Genomic DNA, 16,307 nt, shown 5'->3' with positions numbered 1-16,307 from the left:
GTATAAGTCCTGCTCAGATCTGCTTTCCCAAAATGGAGCACCTCACACTTATCTAAATTAAACTCCATCTGCCACTCCTCAGCCCATTGGCCCATCTGATCAAGATCCCATTGTTATCCGAGGTAACCTTACTAGCTGTCCACTACACTTCCAATTTTGGTGTCATTTGCAAACTTAGTAACTATACCTCCTATGTTCATATCCAAATCCTTTATATAAATGATGAAAAGTAGAGGACCCAGCACCAATCCTTATGGCACACCACTGGTCACAGGCATCCAGTCTGAAAAACAACCCTCCACCACCACCCTCTGACATCTACTTCCGAGCCAGTTCTGTATCCAAGTGGCTAGTTCTCCCTGTATTCCATGAGATCGAACCTTGCTAATCAGTCTCCCATGGGGAACTTGTCGAACACCTGAGTGTAGTCCAAAGAGATCACATTCACTGCTCTGCCCTTATCGATCCTCTTTGTTACTTTTTCAAAAAACTCAATCAAGTTCGTGAGACATGATTTCCCACGCACAAAGCCAGGTTGACTATCCCTAAATCAGTCCTTGCTTTTCCAAATATGTGTAAATCCTGTCCGTCAGGACTCCCTCAACAACTTTCCCACCACTGACATCAGGCTCACTGGTCTATAGTTCCTCGATGGATCTTGCCAATGCAAAAACCGCCGATGCTGCTGGGTACTGCACCGGCTCAAACTCTACTCCTGATGCTGCCATGAGTCCTTTTCAGGAACACCTCATTGGTTCAGTCACTGCTAATGCTAATAGCATTATCACAATTGCACATCTAAATACATTTTAATGTTATGGCAGTTTCTGCCTCTATCACTCTTACAGGCAGTTTGTTCCAGATTCCCACCACCATCTGGATGAAAAAAATGTTTCTTCACAATCCCTCTGAACCTCCTTCCCTTTACATTAACTCTAACTCTAACTCTAACTCTATGCCCCTTGTTATTGAGCGCTCTGTTAAGGGTAAAAGTTTCTTTTGAGCTACACCCCCATCCCCCCCCCCCTCCCCCCCAATAATTTTATACAACTCAATCAGATCAGTCTCCACTACTCCAAAGAAAGCAACCCCAGACTATCCATCCCCCTCATAACTAAAATTTGGTAGCCCAGGCAACATCCTAGTAAATCTCTTCTGCACCCTGTCCAGTACAGTCAAATCCCACCTGTAACGTGGATTCCATAACACTGTGTGCATATTTCACATATTTCCAGCGATACCTTCCCTGCTCTTAAACTCTATATGCAACTATAAAACTATAACTTGTCATTAAAAAATGAACTCTGGTGATTACGAATTTAATATCTGCAGATAGTAAAGACTGCATTTCAACAAAGGAGATAATGAATATCACCTGAAACATTACCAATGACTGCAATAGCAGTGTGGCCACAAAATAATTTGAATTGAGTAACTTAATATTAAAACTTATGTAAAACAACTGGCTTGTGAAATGTTCTTACTACAGTATTTCTTCATGCAGATGATCACCTTTTCTTCTCGATATCCCAACCACTAAAGCACATGAAATGCGGTTAAGTTCACTGAGCTCTGTCATCGAAACAGGAGCTATACCGATAGACAGCTGCTAGTTTCCTCAGTTTTACAAAGCACATCTATCATTATAACAACATCTGTCAACTTGAGAAAGCATAAAATGGAATTGCATAAATATTATTATGCTTTCAATCTGAGCATCAGCGGAACTGGAAGCTAATCTTGGCAGCAGAATGTTTTACTGTGTTCCCTCAACTAATTGATGACTGTTGTTACGACCCCAAACATACACTTCACATGTTTCTGAAACCACATGAGCATCACCATTCTGCAAGCTATCAGGTACATGTTCCAGAGTAGCAGAAGCCATTCAACAAGCTTTATATGTAAGATATAAAGTGACGTGTGGCATGGTGGCTCAGTGGTTAGCATTGCTGCCTCACAGCACCTGGGTCCCAGGTTCAATTCCAGCCTCGGGCAATTGTCTGTATGGAGTTTGCACATTCTCACTGTGTCTGCGTGGGTTTCCTCCGGGTGCTCCGGTTTCCTCCCACAATCCAAAGATGTGCAGGTCACGTGAATTGACCATGCTAAATTGTCCACCGTGTTAGGTGCATTAGTCAGAGAGGGGTGGGTTACTCTTCGGAAGGTTGGGGTGGACTTGAGCCAAAGGGCCTGTTTCCACACTGTAGGGAATCTAATCTGATGCTGATCACATATAATATTGTGAACTTAACTGGTAAATGTTTAACAAACAGTAAAGCGCACAGTACCATGATCCGTTAATCAGAATCTCATTTCCAAAATGAGCTGGTCTGGATAACTTCAGTAAGTTGAAAAAAAGATCTGGCAAAGTGGATTAGAATTAAGTATTGATATGCTAAACTGCAATTCAAAACGGAGAGACCTTCAAAGTAGGTATCGTTTGGGTGCAGAGTAGACATACTTGCATGAGGGGAGTAAAGGCTAAATGAATAAGGGTACTGAAAATTTGAGTAAGTTAGCATAGGAAGTGCTGAATTATCGGTTTTCAAATATGAGCCCGCTTTAAGACTTTAAAATTAATATTACCAAGAAGTCACCATAAACCAAACAGAGTAACACTTCAGTATATAATTATTAAAGTTTGTATTTATAGATCTGAATTTTTAAAAACTCCTTTGTAACAATGTTATTTTATGTACTCATGTAGGACTTCCCTCTGTGCATTTACTGGTGGCAGAAGATGGGCTGAAGAGCCTCTTTCCCCTCCACCCACTTCCACAGCTACTTACTGCTGCCACCCTCCTTTTGGTCTTGTTACAGGTGTCTGTGAGGCAAAGTTGCAAGTCCAGGCTAAGTGTCTGATACAGTGGACAGAAAGGAGCAGAATCATAATCAAGTTTGAAATCTATGCCAATCCTTTCAAGGTCAGACAGATGATCTCCTGTTTTGATTCTGCAGTGACTGATTTCTCTTGCCTGTTTTGCTTGAGCACAGTTGGTGCACAAATACTGCCTTGGAAGAGAGGGAACTCACGCTGTTGCTCCCATATCCCCATTGCAAGCCACAGTTTGGGAACCACTAAAATACTTGTCCTGGGACTGTTGTTAGAGAGAAGGTAGAAAACAGATTTGATAGACATATTCATAATCATAGAGGAACTGCTCAGTGTAGATAGGGCAAAAATCTTTCATGAGTGAAAGGATCAAGAATCAGAGGGCACACATTTGTGGCAATTGACAAAAGAAGCAATGGTGAGATAAGGAATATGTTTAGGGTCTGGAGTGCATTGATTGAGAGTGTGGTGGAGGCAGATTCGATGGTGGCTTTCAAACAGGATTTGGGTAATTATTAGAGTGATACAGGGTTTGAGGATGGACCCGGTTTCCTCAGAGTGAATTGCTCTTGAAAAGTGCCAATATGGTCACAATGAGTCAAATGGTCTCTTTCTGTGTAATAATCATTCCATTAATCTGAATGGTGTTTTATTATCTATTAAAAACAATCACTCAAGTGAAAGAGGGTGTTGTGGTTGGTCTTTCAAAGGCATTTGACAAAATGCCATGTAACAGATTTGGAACTCATGAGATTAAAGATGTTGCATGGAAATAAAACTGGCAGTGGAACAGAAAAATTGTCATCTTTCAGACTGAGGGAAATACATGGAGATCAATATTTTTGCTCCTTTTGATGTATATCAATGTCCTTGACTTTGACTTTGGTATCACAGGGTATAGTATAAAATATTGCGATGAAACAACTTTAACTGTCGGAAATAATGAGAGGATAATGACACACTTTATGAGGATACGGACATCAACTGCGATAGGCAGATGCATGTGAGATGAAATTTATCTCCGCTAAATATGCAGTGATCCTGTTGGTTGGAAGAACGAAGAGAGAATGAAAGTCATAATTTTCAAAACTATTTTATTGAACAAACCCAACTTGGGTGTGCATAAAAAAAATCATTTGAAGTTGGCAGAGCAAATCATGAAGGCTGTTTAAAAAGGCATTCAGCATCCTTGACCTTTTATAATCGGAGGCAAAAAAAAAGTTCATGTTAAACCTTTGTTTCAGGCTCAGATAGAGAATTATGCTTGACTCTGAGTTCCACATTTTAGGAAAAATTTCAGGCCAGAGAGAGAGACTGGAGAAAGGATTTATTAGAAGGATGTGAGCAACACCATTTTTGTGGCGTGACTTGATAAGATTGAATTGCAGGTTATGCAGAGTTCCATAGAATTTACAGCACAGAAGTGGTACAGCCAACTGAACTAATCCACCCCTGCATTTTTATGCCACTCAAATATTTTTCCAATTTGGTCATCTACCTGTATAATCTCTTCCCTCATCTGCTTATCTAGCTTTTGCTTAAATGCTGTGCATCTCAGTAATTTCCAGTGGCAGTAAATGCCACATTCTTATAATGCTAGATTGAGAAATCTTTTTTTTTCACAATTTTCTGTTTAATTTCTTGGAATGTCTACATCTACTTCTATCAAAATCATTCATAATTTTGAAGATCTTTCTGCCTTTTCACCCCTCGAGAAAAGAGAGCTAGCCTGTTTATCCTCTCCTAATTGGTTTAATTTTGCAGTTCTGATTTTAATCTTCTAAATCTATTTTTATAACCTCTCCAGTGTCTCTGAATTGTTTTTACATCATGGTGACAAAAGCTATCCATAATATTCCATTCATGGTTAGATTTGTATTGAGCGCGATTTTCTCTGGTCTTCAATTCTGTCCCTCCAGAACTAAACCTTAGTCTTTGGTTTCCTCCTTTCGTAAATGGGCTGATTAGCTTTGCTGCTTTCAGTGATCTTGAAAATTTGTTTTCCTGATCCGTCTGCTCCCCTGCTCCATCTGTCTTCTTATTTTCCAAATAATAGGTGACCATCTTGTTTTTCGAAAACTGTAAAATGTCACATTTCATTCACCAATCATTTGCCCATTTTGCAAGTTCATTAACTGTCTCGTAATTGTCATTTGAGTTAGGAGCAAGAATAGGTCTTTGAGCCTGTTCCACCAAATAAAAAGATCATGGCTGATGTGATTGTAATCCTAATTCCATGTTCCTGCAAACCTCTGATAAGCTATCACCCTGTTCATAGCAAGAATGTGTCCACCTCTGCTTTCTCAGTCTTCCTCACTGTTGGCGACACCCAGTTTGGTGTAACCAGCAAATCAAAAAATTGTATTTTGAATCCTAACAATGAGGGAACTACAATACTTATTCTGCCTAGTGACCATGATGCACTTCTTGTGTTACTCCATCTCTGAAGGAAAAGGTCATGGAACGTTGAATCCCTACAATACAGAAGGAGACCATTCAGCCCATTAAGTCTGCACTGACCCCTGAGAGCATCCCACATAGACCCAAATCCCACTATATCCTGTAACACCACATTTCTCATGGCTAATCTACCTAACCTGCACATCTTTGGACTGTGGAAAGAAAACAGAACATCTGGGAGAAACCCATGCAGATACGGGGAGAATGTGCAAACTCCACACACGTCACCTGAGAATGGAATTGAATCCGTTCTTCCAGCCTCTTGCCTGTCTACCCTGGTACTGTGAGGCAGCAGTGCTAACCACTGATCCACCATACCACCCCCTATATCGCAAAGAATTTGCATGTATTTACTGCCATCTCCAATCTCAAGACATTATGAAGAATTTATTTTTCAATGAAAGACTTACTGAACCCGAGCTATTGTTGTTTTTATGCAGGTAAGTAAAGCAGTCAATTTATTCACAACAATGTCCAAAATCAGTAATGAGATTATTGCCCAGCCAACTGCTTTTCGTTCATGAATAAATCTTGGCATTGACTTGTTGATGTTGGGAGAATTGTTCTTTTTTAAATTCTGTATCCCACCAGTAACAGACTGTGCCCGAGTTAATGTCTGTTTCGGTTGCCCCAGTGCTGTGCTGAAGTGCCAGTTCAGATTATGTTTGCAGTGAGGTATAAAATCTGATGACTGGAATTTGATGGGATGGCAAAGAGGAGCTAGTATGGTATTGGGTTGTGAATATATACTGTACTAAATAAGCCATTCCTATGTTTCCTTTAGTGAGGATGGTTAATGGATAATATGGTTTCATGGAGTCAGCTGTAAAACACATACCACAAATATGCATTCAAAGTTGAATTAGCTTCAAGATGGTCACCTGTGCCCACACGTCCCTTCTCACCTCCATCCAAGGCCCCAAAGGAGCCTTCCACATTCATCAAAGGTTCACCTGCACTTCCACAAATGTCATTTATTGTATGTGTTGCTCCCGATGCGATCTTCTGTACATTGGGGAGACTGGATGCCTTCTCGCAGAGTGCTTTAGGGAACATGTCCGGGACACCCACACCAATTAACCCACCACCCGTGGCTGAACATTTCAACTCTAGCCCCCCCCCCACTCTGCCTAGGACATGCAGGCCCTGGGCTTCCTCCACCGCCACTCCCTCACCACCCAAGGCCTGGGGAAAGAATGCCTCATCTTCCACCTCAGAACCCCTCAACCCCAGGGCATCAAGTGGACTTCACCAGTTTCCTCATTTCCCCTCCCCACACCTTACCCCAGTTCCAACCTGCCAGTTCAGCACCATCCTCATGACCTGTCCGACCTGTCAATCTTCCCTCCCACCTATCTGCTCCACCTTCCTCTCTGACCTATCACCTTCATCCCCACCTCCATCCACCTATTGCAGTCTTATCTATCTTCTCCCCAGTCCACCCCTCTCTCATTTATTTCTCTACCCCAGAGGCTTCTAGCCTCATTCCTGATGAAGGACTCCTGCCTGAAACATCAATTTTCCTGCTTCTCAGATGTTGCCTGACCTGCTGTGCATTTCCACTCTAATCTTGACTCTGATCTCCAGCATTCAGTCCTCACTTTCACCTACTGCGCAATTAATGGCATGAGGAATTTGTGTACAGTAATGTTGATGCATTGTTATGTTGAGTCATCTTGAATCAATAAGCACCCTTAACAGGGAAGAAGAAAAACCAAGGGAGACATGAAATTTTGCAACATAATTAGCTTCCACTTATCAAGCAGTAAGTGTTGTAAGGTAGCTGTCAAATCTTCTTCTAAAATGGCATTGAATTGATTGAACATTTACTTGTTTGTTGTACTTTTGTTGTAGAATTTGTATTGCTACTGCATCCCTTATAATAAGTGTGTGAACTCCAGCAATAATTGTTAGTAGGCAGTTTGACTCTGAACCATTAGCACTGATATTGATAGATTTTCACTTTACAATTTTATGGACTCGATGCTGAGTTCAACAATATAGATCATAACCACCACACCCATTTCTTTCAGAGAGCAGGTGCTGATAATGGTTCTACTAATGCTGGGATCCCTCAAGATAAAGAGGCAAACGATGGACCAAACATTATGATATTGAAGGTAAAGAATGCATTGTACAGGAAAATATTCAGGTTTAGATGATGTAAGAAGAGAACGTTTTTCAAAGCCTTTGCATAAACAGAAATGTAAGTGATAAGAGATTTGTGATATCATATATACCAAATGATATATTCTTAATGAAATTTGAGACCATCATTATCATTAAGATGCCTTAGAAACCTAAAACAATGATGTGCAATCATTTTAGAACTGTATGCCTAATGAATTGTCTCTTAAAAAGACTCTTAAAATCATAAGAAAGAATCAATACCTCATTTTGAAGCCGAAATTAATGAAATGCAGACTGGGTTACACTCTTCAATAAATGCCTAGAAATAAACAAGACCAAGTACGTGTGCATCATATATTGTACAGTGAAAAGGGATCAGTACTGTTTAGTGCCACAAGATAATAGAAGTGTTACTAAAATGTGTCATTGACAGTTGAGATCTAAGTCGAAGAGTGTGGTGCTGGGAAAGCACAGCTGCTTAGGCAGCATCCAAGGAGCAGGAGAATTGATGATTTGGGCATAAGCCCTTCATCAGGAATGTTAAGCTTGAAACATCTACTCTGCTGCTCCTCAGTTGCTGCCTGACCAGCTGTGCTTTTCCAGCACCACACTCTTGACTCTGATCTCCAGCATCTGCAGTCCTCACTTTCTCCTAGTAGAGGTTTAGATTTATCTAGAGCCTATGTTGCAGCTAAATAACGAGCATTAGGCTAGAAAAGGGACAATCAAATGGGGAAAGGAAGAATATGGCAACACTGTGTCCCACCAAAATATTTCAGTCTGTACCCGGAACAAATATTCAAGAAGAGCATGTACTTCCAGGGATGAAAATTGGAGGCAAGAAAAGAACAAACATGTGGTACACTGATGGCACAACATGACTTGCAGAATCAGAAGAGGTTTAGAATATGGATTGACTATGAACCACAAAAAGACAAAGTCAATGACCTTTAGAAGGAATACGTTAAAAGAAATGAGTGAACATTGAGGTCGATGGTGTAACCCTGGAATAATTAAATATGTCTGCCTATTTAAGACAAATGATAACATAGTAAATGTGATGCTAAAGTAAGGAGAGGATAGACATGGTCAGAAGTAATTTTGGGAAGGTGAGTGATTTATTAGCAAAATGTAAATTGAAGCTTGTAATGAGGAAGAAAAGAAAAGGTGGTAAATTGTATCCACTTTCCTGTATGTATCAGGCACTTGCACAAAAGATGAAGATCAGCAGAGAGAATTGATGCTGTTTAAAAAGTCCTGTATGACAGATAGAGGTGTGTAAAGTCACCGTAGCAAAATACATTCTATAAGGTGATATCCAAAAAAGAGAATTTTGCTACATTAGCTTTCCAACTCTGATTGATGGCCACAGTCATCTATTCTGGAAGGCAAAGGTGGATGTTGACAGAACGAGACTTGACCTAAGCCTAGTAGGATGATGGATGAACAGTGATTCCGGGCAAACCCCAATGGATGTGCGTGGAAGGCGCAAGACAGACAAGTGCGATTTACCATTATGGTAGATTTCCTGGTCAGAGCAGCTGTGAATAGCCAGATACATATATATTTTTTAAATTTCCTTCTTTGTTTCATTGTCACCAACAATTGCACAATTGTCCCTTCTGTGTCTTTTCTCTCCAGGCTTCTCTATTACAAATCTCTCTCTCTCTGTGGAGAGAAGAATTGGAAGAGTGATGGAGGCGATGTTATAGTTGGGAGGGAAAGAGGGAGATGCCTGGTTGGGAGGGGAGTGGGGGGAGTTTAAGGACAGTAAGAAGGGAAATGTGAGGGTAAAAGAGATGGGAGGCAATGGAAGGGGTATAACACTGTGGAGAACTGCGGGCAGGATAAAATGTGACCTCTGATCATAAGACATGGAATGAGAGAGTGAGAACATGGTCCTGATGAAAAGTCTCACCACATTCTTCGCCCTCAACCCTGTTACATCTTGAACATGTTCCTCCTCATTCCATTTACACATGCATCATGATCTTGCACATCCCCACCCAGAGCCTGGACACTTTTGACCATAAGCTTATGTGTGCATGCATGTATACCTTGGTGTACCACAGTATGCCACTGAAAAATTCCGTCCTGAGGGACTGTTAGCTAATTTGAATTCCATGATAATGAACACGAGTTACTGACCTGGCTGAGAAATCAGCTGAGTTGCAGACAGAGTAATGATAATGGGTAGGTTTCAGCAGCAAATGACAAAAATTGTTCAGCAAGAACAAATGGCAAACATAATGTGGCCTCAACAACTCATTAATAAGCAGTGAATAAAGTGATGGAATGTGAAGTTGTGAAGAAAACTTATAATGGACTCTGAGCAATCTCTTTTTGTTTCTGTCTCCATTGATGCTGCTAGACCTGCGGACTTTTTGAATTCATTATAGCAAAATTCATTCTGTAAAGTGATATCCAGAAAAGGAAGTGTTGCTATTTTGGCCATTCATCAGAGCTGAAAAGGTGCAAAGATCTCTTTTAGAAGGCAAACAGTGAATTAAAGCAAAGAAATGATATATATGAATAAATTTAAGGGGATGGACAAAACTGTGGTAAATGGATTTCAGTGTAGAGGTCATCCACCTTGTATTTGTCAACGATCCAATGAGGAACTTGCTAAATTGTGTAAAACAGGAAACCGCGAGGCCAGAGTGTTGAGGGACTACGCACGTGGATCATGAAAATGCCACAAGCAAGTGCAGAAAGTAATCAAAAGTTCTGTTGGGATGCTGCATTTTATATTTAGAAGGCTAGAATACAAGGGGATGTGAGTCATGTTTCAGCCCTGGTTTTATTAGGCGGCAGTACTGTGAACAGTCCTGGGCACCAAACCATATCATCTTTTTGAGGAAGTGACATATAGACATATTGGAATCAAGAATAAAGCTGAGGAAAGAAGACACAAACTGGTTCTTTTGGAAGGTTAGTGGGCTATTGAACAAGTGTTGATAATATTCAATATATGGCAGATAGACAAAGCAATTTTCACCAGTTGAGCAGTCTAGTGGTCATTGTCTAAAAAAACTTAAAGCCAGATACTTTTCCTGATGAAAATTCTGAAACAGCACTTCATGCAAAGAGTGGTAAAAGCTTGGGCAACCTCTTGTGTAAATGACGATTGTTTATCTATCCTATTTTTAAAATTGAAATAACAGGTTAGCAGCGATATCACTGAATGGTGGAACAGATGTGAGGGACAGATTGGTCTTCCTGTTTGTATGTTCCTATAACATTTACACATGAACCTCCTGAACCAGCCCCAGTCCTTAGACATTCAAATAAATATACTTGGCTGTGACCCTCATTCAATACTCCATCAGTCACTGCAGCTCTCACCCAGCCTGTTTAATTTGATAGTGATTAGCAGTATTGACTCTTCCATATGCTGTCATTTTGTGCTTGAAGCAGGCCTCTGAATGAAATTACTCTTGGCATCTCTAGTTCTGCAACTGACATCACTTGTAATAACTTTTACTTCACCCCACCTCATTGAATGGCATCTGCCTCACTGAAACAACTTGGCTCAAATTATATAAAACAGTTGACAATCCTGTGGATTTGCAAAATTTAAGCATCAGAGAGAGGGCCATGGCAGGTCACAGCTTTCAAGGGTCAGAGTTAACGTTGGTGAACAGCACAGTGGTGTGGAGATGTTACTGGGTGTCATTGTTTCTGATTCTACTATCACTTTGCTAATTAAGAACAAGAATGTAGAATATGAAACAATGCAGCACAGGAACAGGCCCTTCAGCCCACCATGTCTATGCCAAACATGACGCCATTCTAAACTAATTCCATCTGCCTGCATATGGTCTGTATCAGTCTATTCCCTGCCTGTTCATCTGTCTTCAAATGCTTTCGTAAAATCCACGTGGATGATATCCACTACCCTCCCTTCATCAATTCTTCAAAAAACTCAATCAAACCCGTGAGACAAGATCTTCCTGCACAAAACCATGCTGACTGTTTCTAATAATTCCATTCTTTTCCAAGTGCAAGTAAATCCTGTCCCGAAGAATTTCTCCACCAGTGATGTAAGGCTTACTGGTCTATAATTTCCTGGATTGTCCATTTTACCCTTCTGAAACATTTAAAGAAACATTTAGTGACTCCACAGTCGTCTTTGGCCTGTGGCTAAAGTGGATACAAAAATCTGAAGCAGTTGATGTGGTTTACGTGGACTTCAGGAAGGCATTTGTCAAGGTCCAACGTAGAAGGTTGGTCTGAAAGGTAAGGTGATGTGGAGGAACTGGTGTTGGACTGGGGTGGACAAAGTTGAAAATCACCAACACCAGGTTATAGTCAAAAAGGTTTATTTGGAAGCACAAGCTTTTGGAGCACTGCTCCTTCACAGGCTATAGGCAAGTGCAGATAAATGAGATTAGTGTAGTTTGGTGTTTGAACGTCAGCACAGAAATGGGGGTCGAAGGGCCTGTTTCAAAGCTAAATGCTACAATTTTCTTTTAAAGAGATGCAGAAGGGCAAAGACTTGAAACTGAATCTTACAACCTTTTGACGAAATGCAAGCTGTGTTGAGTGTTTTGGATAATCTTTGGCTGCGAGACCTCGCATTGTTTAGTCATATCTTAGCCATCTCACCTTTTATAGCCTACCTATCCCACCCCTATGTTGTCCCTGTTGCGTGATTGTAGTCACCCAAAAGGGGTGGTGCAAAGGTGAAATATCCTCTTCCCCTGGTACAACGAGAGAAGGCCACAATACCAGACCATGCCAGCTTGGTCTGAGGTTGCCATTTGGGTCAGTGCATTCTCGACCATCTGGAGGAATGTGCGGCAATGTCAGAAGAAGGTCAGTGATCTTCTCCACTCCGTCAGTGTAAGTGCCACTATCTTCACTCTCTTCCTCACATTCAGTCTTTTTCTAAAGTTTGAAACGTTTTTCCCAGTTCACCCTCGCTCATTCCAAATCTGTAGCATCAATAGCTCTGCATGTCCTCAGTGCTGTCTACTCACTGCACAAGAAATAGCAGCCGTGTCACATACGTACATCTCCTTTAGGACCTGTTTTTCTCTCTCCTGTCAAGAGAAAATGGCCGCAATGGAGCAGAAAAAGGCATGATGGTGGTAGCCTGCCCAAATTTGGTTCCTCATTCCTTATGAGTGGATCCTGACTGACTGACTGAGACTGAAAATCAACCTTTTGGGCATAAGCCCTTCATCAGGAATGAGGCATGTGATGAAGGGCTTATGCCCGAAACATCGATTCTCCTGCTCCACAGATGCTGCCTGACCTGCTGTGCTTTTCCAGCACCACACTCTCAACTCTGATCTCCAGCATCTGCAGTCCTCACTTTCTCCTCCTGACTGAGTGACTGACTGTGTCCAACCCCCTGTGGAACTGGAAGGTGCCTGTGGCATATATACTGGGACCTTCTGAGAAAAGGCTATCTCCATTGACTTGGCTGAGGCTTACTGACAACCATGGTTAGTTTCCTGGCTTTGTGTCTGCACTAATAGCATGGCAAGGCAGTCATACTGACAAAATTAGCACAGCCGGTCAGAGTCGAGAGTGTGGTGCTGGAAAAGCACAGCCGGTCAGGCAACATCCGAGGAGTAGGCTAGTTGATATTTCGGGCATAAGCCCTTCAGGAATGACTGATGAAGAGCTTATGCCCGAAACATCAATTCTCCTGCTCCTCAGATGCTGTCTGATCTGCTGTGCTTTTTCAGCACCACATTCTCAACGAGTACTGAGATGTTGATGCTCAATATTAAACATCTTTTGAAGTAAGCAAGTGGCCAGTGACCCACTCTGACTTGCATGTTGAGAATTCTTGAGTCTAGTTTGTTCAGTAAATTTGTTAAGATAAGAAGCTGAATATTAATAAGGTGAGTTGTGCCACTCATAATCATTTAACAAGCAATAATCACCCTTAATTGGCAACTTCCTGCTGTCAACTCAGGACTTGACTCTGCTACGCATATAAGTTGGAGAGATGTGCAGTCTTTGGAATAGGCCACCACCAGACTTCTCAATAATTCTGCTACAAATCTGACCATAGCTCTCAATACAGGCTTCAGTAAGATTTCACGCACTTGCTTTATGTACTCGCATCTTTGAATATGATAAGCTGAGTAGGGAAGATTCATCAAAAAGGTTCCTTGGTTTCATAAATTGAAGCATCGATCACATAAGCAAGAATTTATGCAAAACTCTATAAAACAATGTTGAGGGCTCATTTGGAGAATTGTTGTCACTTGGGGGGGTGGGGTGGGGGCAACACACTTTGAAAGGATTTAAATTGATTTGATTTATTTATTGTCGCATGTATTTTGTTACTAAAGCTGTCAAGGCCTTGGTGAGAGTCTTGCTAGAATGGTAGGAGCACAAGCTAGGAGATTTGCTAGAATGGTACTGGTGGGGTAGGAAAGACTTCAGTTGTGTTGAGAGACTAGAGAAAATATGATAATTCTCTTTGACGATCAGAAGATGAAAGGAAAATTTGATACCAGGTGTGAGTTCATTCTCATCTGTGCTATTCATACTGAAACCTGCAGGATCCCTTTGCAAGCTTCATTCCAGTCTGAAAAATTCACTCAGCATTACTCTCCCTCCAATTCCTGAGCTAACTTATTACAAAGTCTCTTAAAGTCATGGTCCATGTATTTTCCAAAGAAGTTCCTATTTTGGTACTTATATCAAATAATTTTTTCAAATTCTTAAGATCAGCATCAACTCTACTTTCGATAATTCTTTCCACTATGTCATCAAAAAATTTAATCAGTTAAACAGACATGATTTGTCTTTAACGAGCCTGCCCGTTTTTACCCATACTTCTCCAGGTGAGAATTTAATTTTCTTCTGGATGGTGGTCCCACTATTGACATTCAACTGGGCTTTTGTTAACAGGTTTATGGTATTCCTTCGAATGTTAACACTTACAATTCTTGAGTTTTCTGATGTCACAGAAATATAAAGGATGTTTAAAGATTGTAATCAGAGCTTAAGCTATCTCAGTCCTAGCTTCCCTTAATAGCCTAGTTGCCTAGTTGCCGAGTTGAGTTAAAACAAAAAAAGCAGCATGCTTTTCATGGTGAAGTGATCTCATGACTGATGGCCAGATTAATGATGTGCTGTCTGTGCATATCCAATCTTGAATAGTAATGGAGGATTAAAAACTAATATGAAGAAGCTCCATTCCCATCCTCACAATGTTAGAGCCAGCACAAATGTTAAAGATTAGGCAGAAGCATTCACAACCATCTTGAGCCTGAGGTGTTGATTGATTTTATTGTTGTCACGTGCACCAAGATACAGTGAACAGTGTTGTTTTGCATGCTGCACAGGCACGTACAAAGTGCATCAGGGCAGAAGAAGAGTGCCGAATAGTGTTACAATCGCAGAGAGAGAGATCAGAATGAACATTTGTGAAATCTATTCAAAAGTCTGATAACAGTAGGAAAGAAGCTGTTCCTGAATCTGTTCATACACATGTTCAAACATTCTTCTGCCCAACGGAAGAGGGTGGAAGAGAGTATAATGGGTGGGAGGGGTCTTTGATTAGGAATTGATCATGCATCTGAACTTCCATCTGAGGTCAATATCATCGCAGTGCCAGTCTTCAGCCCATTTAATTCCTTCCACTTGACATCATGATACAGTTGACCATGTTAGACAAATGAAAGGTTATGGGCCATACCATTTCCGCTGTAGTGCAAAATTCTCTGAAACTAGTCTCACCTCTAGCCAAGCTGGCCCAGTAGAGTTACTGACCTCTGACCAATTTGAAATTTGCCTAGTTTTGTCCTGTCCAGTGTGAACAGGATAAATCCAAATTTGGCCTATTATTGCTTCATTAGCTTACTTGTCAAATCATCATTAATGTGATGAAAGGTGTCACCCACAGTGCCAACACGAATATACTGAGCAGTGATGCTTAAGTTAGGTTTCACCAGGGTCATTCCACTCCAGATCCCATTGGTGTTTTGGTGAAAACATGAACAAAATGCTAAATTCCAGAGTCGAGGGACAGTTATTTATTTGCACATCACAACAGCATTCTGACTGAGAGGCGCGAAGGAATATCGTGGAAACTAGAGTCACTGTGAATCAAGATGGAAAATTGTCGCTGGTGTCATAACCTACACAATTACTGGACAAGTTCTCAACCACAGGAGATCTCTGCAGGAATTTCCTCAGGACCGAGACCATTTTCAGCTGCTTCATCAAAGACCTCCTGCCTTCTAATATTATTGATTCCAGTGCACCATTTCATTTCAATCAAGAATTGGACAACATTCCACCTGGCACTGCTAAGTGGCAAGTGACCATGCAAGTGTGTTATGGACCAGGCCAGACCCCCTCAAAATATTATAAGAAGCCAGCCTAGACCCTCACTTTTTCTTATTTTAAGGGCAGGCGTAAAGTAGATACTCCAGGTGTGATGTAGCTGGTCAAACCACTCTCCATTAAATAAAACAGAATTTATTTTAATACTACCATTGAAAAACGAACAAAAGAAAACAGAATTTAGAAGAATACTACTATTTGAAAACCCAGCCAACACCATCGCAACTTAATGCAGCTGTTCCAATCCCTGCAGTCCAGAACTAGGGGGCATTGATTTAGTGAGGGGAAAGATATAAATGAGACCTAAAAGGCAACTCTTTCCCACAGAGGGTAGTACATGTATGGAATGAGCTGCCGAGGAAGTGGTGGAGGTTGGTACAATTGCAACATTTAAGAGGCATTTGAATGGCTATATGAATAGGAAGTGTTTGAAGGGATATGGGCTGGGTGCTGGCAGGTGGGACTAGATTGGGTTGAGATATCTGGCCGGCATGGACGGGTTGGACCAAAGGATCTGTTTCCGTGCTGTACATTTCAATGACTCTATGGAAGAAGTGGCCAC

The 16,307-nt window shown here is 41.1% G+C and overlaps 1 protein-coding gene across 4 annotated transcripts in view; it reads left to right on the top strand.

Moving 5' to 3' along the window:
• deptor (DEP domain containing MTOR-interacting protein) overlaps positions 1–16,307 on the top strand; it is a 76,985-nt gene that overhangs the window by 15,233 nt on the left and 45,445 nt on the right. The window contains exon 2 of one of the 4 annotated variants that reach the window (XM_072571204.1): positions 7,330–7,416. The exons of the other annotated variants lie outside the window; for them this stretch is intronic. The gene's annotated coding sequence lies outside the window, so the exon portion shown is untranslated. The remainder of the gene's footprint in view (positions 1–7,329; positions 7,417–16,307) is intronic. 4 annotated transcript variants of the gene reach the window in all.

This window comes from Chiloscyllium punctatum, chromosome 5, assembly GCF_047496795.1.
Source record: "Chiloscyllium punctatum isolate Juve2018m chromosome 5, sChiPun1.3, whole genome shotgun sequence".
Lineage (NCBI taxonomy): Eukaryota > Metazoa > Chordata > Chondrichthyes > Orectolobiformes > Hemiscylliidae > Chiloscyllium > Chiloscyllium punctatum.
Note: the sequence above shows the minus strand (reverse complement) of the source record. Positions and strands in the feature narration are given on the sequence as shown.